This window comes from Salvelinus namaycush, chromosome 5, assembly GCF_016432855.1.
Source record: "Salvelinus namaycush isolate Seneca chromosome 5, SaNama_1.0, whole genome shotgun sequence".
Lineage (NCBI taxonomy): Eukaryota > Metazoa > Chordata > Actinopteri > Salmoniformes > Salmonidae > Salvelinus > Salvelinus namaycush.
The window spans coordinates 24609772-24615771 of NC_052311.1; positions in this window are offsets into that span (position 1 = coordinate 24609772).

Consider the following 6000-nt stretch of genomic DNA (forward strand, 5'->3'; position numbering starts at 1 on the left):
AGCACTCCATCACTCTCATTCTTGGTCAAATAGCCCTTACACAGCCTAAAGGTGTGTTGGGTCATTGTCCTGTTGAAAAACAAATGATAGTGGGACTAAGTGCAAATCAGATGGGATGGTGTATTGCTGCAGAATGCTGTGGTAGCCATGCTGGTTAAGTGTACCTTGAATTCTAAATAAATCACTGGCTGTGTCACCAGCAAAGCACCCCCACACCATCACACCTCCTCCTCCATGCTTCACTGTGGGAACAACACATGCGGAGATCATCCTTTAACCTGTCTCACAAAGACACATGCGGTTGGAACCAAAAATCTCAAATTAGGACTCATTAGACTAAAAGGACAGATTTCCACCCGTCTAATGTCCATTGCTCGTGTTTCTTGGCCCAAGCAAGTCTCTTCTTATTGGTGTCCTTTAGTAGTGGTTTCTTTGCTGCAATTTGACTATGAAGGCCTGATTCAAATGATGTTGAGATGTGTCTGTTTCTTGATTTATGTGAAGCATTTATTTGGGAAACAATCTGAGGTGCAGTTAACTCTAATGAACTTATCTTCTGCAGCAGAGGTAACTCTGGGTATTTCTAACCTGTGGTGGTCCTCATGAGAGCCAGTTTCATCATAGCGCTTGATGGTTTTTGCGATTGCACTTGAAGAAACTTTTGAAGTTCTTGAAATTATCCGCATTGACCGACCTTCATGTCTTAATGTAATGATGGACTGTTATCAAAAACAACCAAGGCACTCTTCATATAATTAATTAAAATGCCTTTATATGTATGGCATGTTCAATGGAAACAAAGTTTAAAAACTCAGACGTGTTTCGGCTGCATGGTCTTTGTTAAGGAGTACAAAAAAATTATAATACAATGTCCTCTTTTGAGCAGCTTTTTCCAATCAGCCCTGGTTTGAAGAGGGAGTGGTTACAGAATTCATTGGACAACACCTAGTAAGCAATACTATACACATTAAAAAGTGAAATGTAGATAGGTCATCAAAAAATTCAATTCAAAGCTAGAAGCATCAGAACGCCTAGAAAGGTAGTTCTAACCTTAAATATGACTGGGTGCCAAAATTCCAAGAATAGGAGAACCATCTATTCAATAGTACACTAGAACACAGAAAACATGGACAACAACAGTCTAAACATAGCTGAGGGCAATAGAGCAAAATGTCCATTAGATAACAGAAAATGGACCTATCACGACCTTACAGGAAAGGTGGGAAATCCATATCTTCATTTAAACCAGGGTACTTAGTGGCCTGTAGTTTGTAAATCCAAAAACGGTCCCTTTGGTTTAGCTGTTTAAGACGGTCCCCTTTTCGAATACCACGTACCTTCTCCGCTATGCAATCTGATTTCAGAGCTGGTCATGGGTGCACCTCAGCCACGCTCAAGGTCCTAAACGATATCATAACCGCCATCGATAAGAAACATTACTGTGCAGCCATATTCGTCAACCTGGCCAAGGCTTTCAACTCTGTCAATCACCACCTTCTTATCGACAGACTCAACAGCCTTGGTTTCTCAAATGACTGCCTCGCCTGGTTCACCAACTACTTCTCTGATAGAGTTCAGTGTGTCAAATCGGAGGGCCTGTTGTCCGGACCTCTGCCAGTCTCTATGGGGGTGCCACAGGGTTCAATTCTCGGGCCGACTCTTCTCTGTATACATGAATGATGTCGCTCTTGCGGCTGGTGATTCTCTGATCCACCTCTATGCAGACGACACCATTCTGTATACTTCTGGCCCCTCTTTGGACACTTTGTTAACTAACCTCCAGATGAGTTTCAATGCCATACAACTCTCCTTCTGTGGCCTCCAACTGCTCTTAAATGCAAGTAAAACTAAATGCATGCTCTTCAACCGATCGCTGCCCGCATCTGCCCACCCGCCTAGCATCACTACTCTGGACGGTTCTGACTTAGAATATGTGGACAACTACAAATACCTAGGTGTCTGGTTAGACTGTAAACTCTCCTTCTAGACTCATATTAAGCATCTCCAATCCAAAATGAAATCTAGAATCGGCTTCCTATTTTGCAACAAAGCATCCTTCACTCATGCTGCCAAACATACCCTCGTAAAACTGACCATCCTACTGATCCTTGACTTTGGCGATGTCATTTATAAAATAGCCTCCAACACTCTACTCAGCAAATTGGATGCAGTCTATCACAGTGCCATCCGTTTCATCACCAAAGCCCCATATACTACCCACCACTGCGACCTGTATGCTCTCGTTGGCTGGCCCTCGCTTCATATTCGTCGCCAAACTCACTGGCTCCAGGTCATCTATAAGTCCTTGCTTGGTAAAGCCCCGCCTTATCTCAGCTCACTGGTCACCATAGCAGCACCCACCCGTAGCACGTGCTCCAGCAGGTATATCTCACTGGTTACCCCCAAAGCCAATTCCCCCTTTGGCCGCCTTTCCTTCCAGTTCTTTGCTGCCAATGACTGTAACGAATTGCAAAAATCACTGAAGCTGGAGACTCATATCTCCCTCACTATCTTTAAGCATCAGCTATCAGAGCAGCTTACAGATCATTGCATCTGTACGTAGCCCATCTGTAAATAGCCCATCCAACTACCTCATCCCCATATTGTTATTTATTTTATTTATATTTTTTATATTTTTTGCTCCTTTGCACCACAGTATCTCTACTTGCACATTCATCTTCTGCACATCTCACTCCAGTGTTTATTTGCGAAATTCTAATTATTTCGCCACTACGGCCTATTTATTGCCTTACCTCCCTAATCTTACATGCTGACCAGACCGACATGTCGCGTGCGCGAGCGTCGCAAAATAAATTTAGAAATCCATGTTATTCAATTATTGCACCCACACTGCTCGCCTTCGCCAACGAGCGTCTGCGATGCCTAGGGCTAAAATAGAACTCCTTTCTATTTCTGACGCAGATCTCGCTGAAAGTCCTGCCACTCCCATCTCCTCATTGGTTTATAGAAGCAGGTACCCACGTGCCATCTCCTCATTGGTTATACCCACGTGGGTGATTGAAAGATTAACTGTTTTGCCGGTAGTCGTCGGAATACTATGAAAGTTTAGATGCCGATCACCATATAAGTTCAACAATGAAAAAGCTTGGAAGGTGGAGAGATGACTAGAAACGATTCGGTTGGCCGTTTTATGTGTGGATTAATTTGTCGGAGTAGAGGACCTTGTGCAGTTCAGGTAAAATAACAACTCAATGTTTATATCCCAGGACAAATTAGCTAGCAACAGCAAGCTAGCTAAATAGGACAAATTAGCTAGCAAGTGCAAGCTAACTAGCTAAATTGCCATACAGGTTTAATGCTTTTCGACCTGTCCCCAAATGAATGTCATTGGTTCAAAGTTTGTTTTGATATTTTAACCTGTGTGTCGTGATCGCGTTTGGTGTAGGGGGACAAAATACATTTATGCACCATAGCGCATGATGGTGCACGCGCGCAGCCGGTTTGGGTTCCGTGTTACTTCATTTGCACACACTGTATATAGACTTTTGTATTGTGTTATTGACTGTAGGTTTGTATATTCCATATGAAACTCTGTTTTGTTGTTTGTGTCACACTGCTTTGCTTTATCTTGGCCAGGTCACAGTTGTAAATGAGAGCTTGTTCTCAACTGGCTTACCTGGTTGAATAAAGCTGAAATAAAAAAATACTGTATGTTTGAATGTCTTATGTCCGTCCTACATGTAGTGTTGGTACATGGAATATTCCTCAACTGCATATATCATAAATTGCTATTGCAAATAGAAGTATTATGTTCAACAACTGACATTTTCAGATATAATTTTGACAAACACACTTTGGTGCTTACAATTCATTCTCTATTGTCATAGATTTGGTGGGCACTGTCATCTGTGATCTTTGTGATATGACTTTCTTTAAGCACATACTGATGAAACTGTCACTTAATATTTTTTTCTTAAAGTCTACAAACGCTCTACATTTATTCACTCTGTGATAGGGTTGGATCCTATATACTACTTTTATTATTGTCCTGTAAATGGTTCAGTGCCTATAATTTAGGCTGTTTATGTAGAATGGGGTATAAAGGAAATTACCTCTACTAATAAATTACTATTAGATTATACTGATAAGGAAACGGCATCCAAATTTGGCTTGTGTATTCATTTGCCTATAACTAAATCATAATTCCATTTTGTTTACATAAAAAAGAGAATACTTAAAAATGAGAAGATCCTGCCATGGAAAAGACAACTGGGTGTACATAAAGTGGAAAGGAGGGGAAATAACTCCCACCATGCAGCAGGACACCTTCAGCTGCGGGGTCTTTGTAATGCAGGTTTGATAGTTATATTTTCAATAATGAATGGTTAGTTGTTATGTGACAATTAGGTCAAAACTCTATTTTATTTTTTGGTGTAGATGGCCAAGGAGGTTGCACAGAACTTCCCCAACATTCCCTCCCAAATTGATTTGGAACCTTCAAAAACACATGGAGCAACTGCAAAAAGAAATGGCTGAGGATATACTAAAAATGTCTGGTATGTAATGACATTTAATTCAAAGTAAATGTAAATTCTTTATTTTTATGTAGTTGTGTAGGACAGCCAAATGTTCAGTTCATGCCTATGATTTCAGAGTTCAACAAAGCCAACAACTGCTTCATGTGTGCCACTGATAAAGAACCAGCTGGATGTGGCCCAAAGACTGACTGGGTTAGTAACTTTATTTAACATGTTTATAATATTTTGACAACAGTGACGGCATGTAAGACAATTTATGATATAACACAATGGATGGCAAATTCATCATTCGTCATACTGCATTGATATTTTATATTATTTATAACGTGTTACGCTTTGTTTTGTTTTAGATTGAATGTTTTGCATGCCAACGGTGGTTCCATGTGCTGTAACTAGGAATGAAGACAAAATAGTTCAACAGAGTAAAGAACACAAACTGGAAGTGCAGTCTTTGTTGTTGAAAATGTATGCTCTACCCCATCCACACTGAAGTGGCTCTGAAATCATCAACCAGGGATAAAGAGAAAGTTAACTCTGTGAAATGTTTCATACTTAATTGAAGTTAAGTGTCTGTTGACATGTTGGGAAAGATTAAAGGTCTACAATTTGTGTTTAATTTGTCAATATTACATTTTTATTCATTGATTTACTGGCCACCATTACTGTGGTTACATGTTCAGTATATGTATTGACCAGCAAACCCACTGCAGCCTACCTAACTAGCTCACTCTCCATCCCTGCTTTGGACAATTAATACCATGACTCTCGTACTTTGCCCTTTATGGTTGATATTAACGATGAAAGGAGATATTCTGTCTCTCTCCTATTGTGTACCGTAGTTAAATACTGTGGAAAAATAAAAAACAGGGAAATAAGTACTTAGAACTACCAATTATTGTAGATAAATATTAAAGAAAAGGGGTAAACACAACACGGGACTGAACCCCCTAATTGTCAAACTAATATTAATGTACAACAATATAGAAGATACATGACTAGAGTTTATGCAATATGGGTGTATATCCACTGCATGCTTCTTAGGTGTGTAATTGACATGACCAAGGAACTATTGCAAATTTGAAACTATGAAAAATGTACTCTACACTGCGTAATTTTACAGTACACAAACAAGAGTGTGCAATATAGAAGGGTAGTCAAGGAACATTAGGTCACATGACCAAGAAGCTATTGAAATTTTACATTTGGAAAAATTTATGTAAAATCATGTGAGATGAAAATAGACAAACTAAAGGGTGTGCAGTGTGTAGGCCCACTGAGTGGACTTTCTGAACCATGTTTGAAGTCACCAGGTCACATGACCAAGGAGCTATTGAAATTCTACATTTTGAAAAATTATTTTAAAATCTTGTGAGATGAAAATGTACAAACTAAAGGGTGTGCAATGTGTGTCTATGCCATCGGGTTAGCTACAACCAGTTTTGAAAGTGTTAGGAGTAATGTTTAAAGAGCTATTGAAATTTGAAAAATTTGATTTGTCACT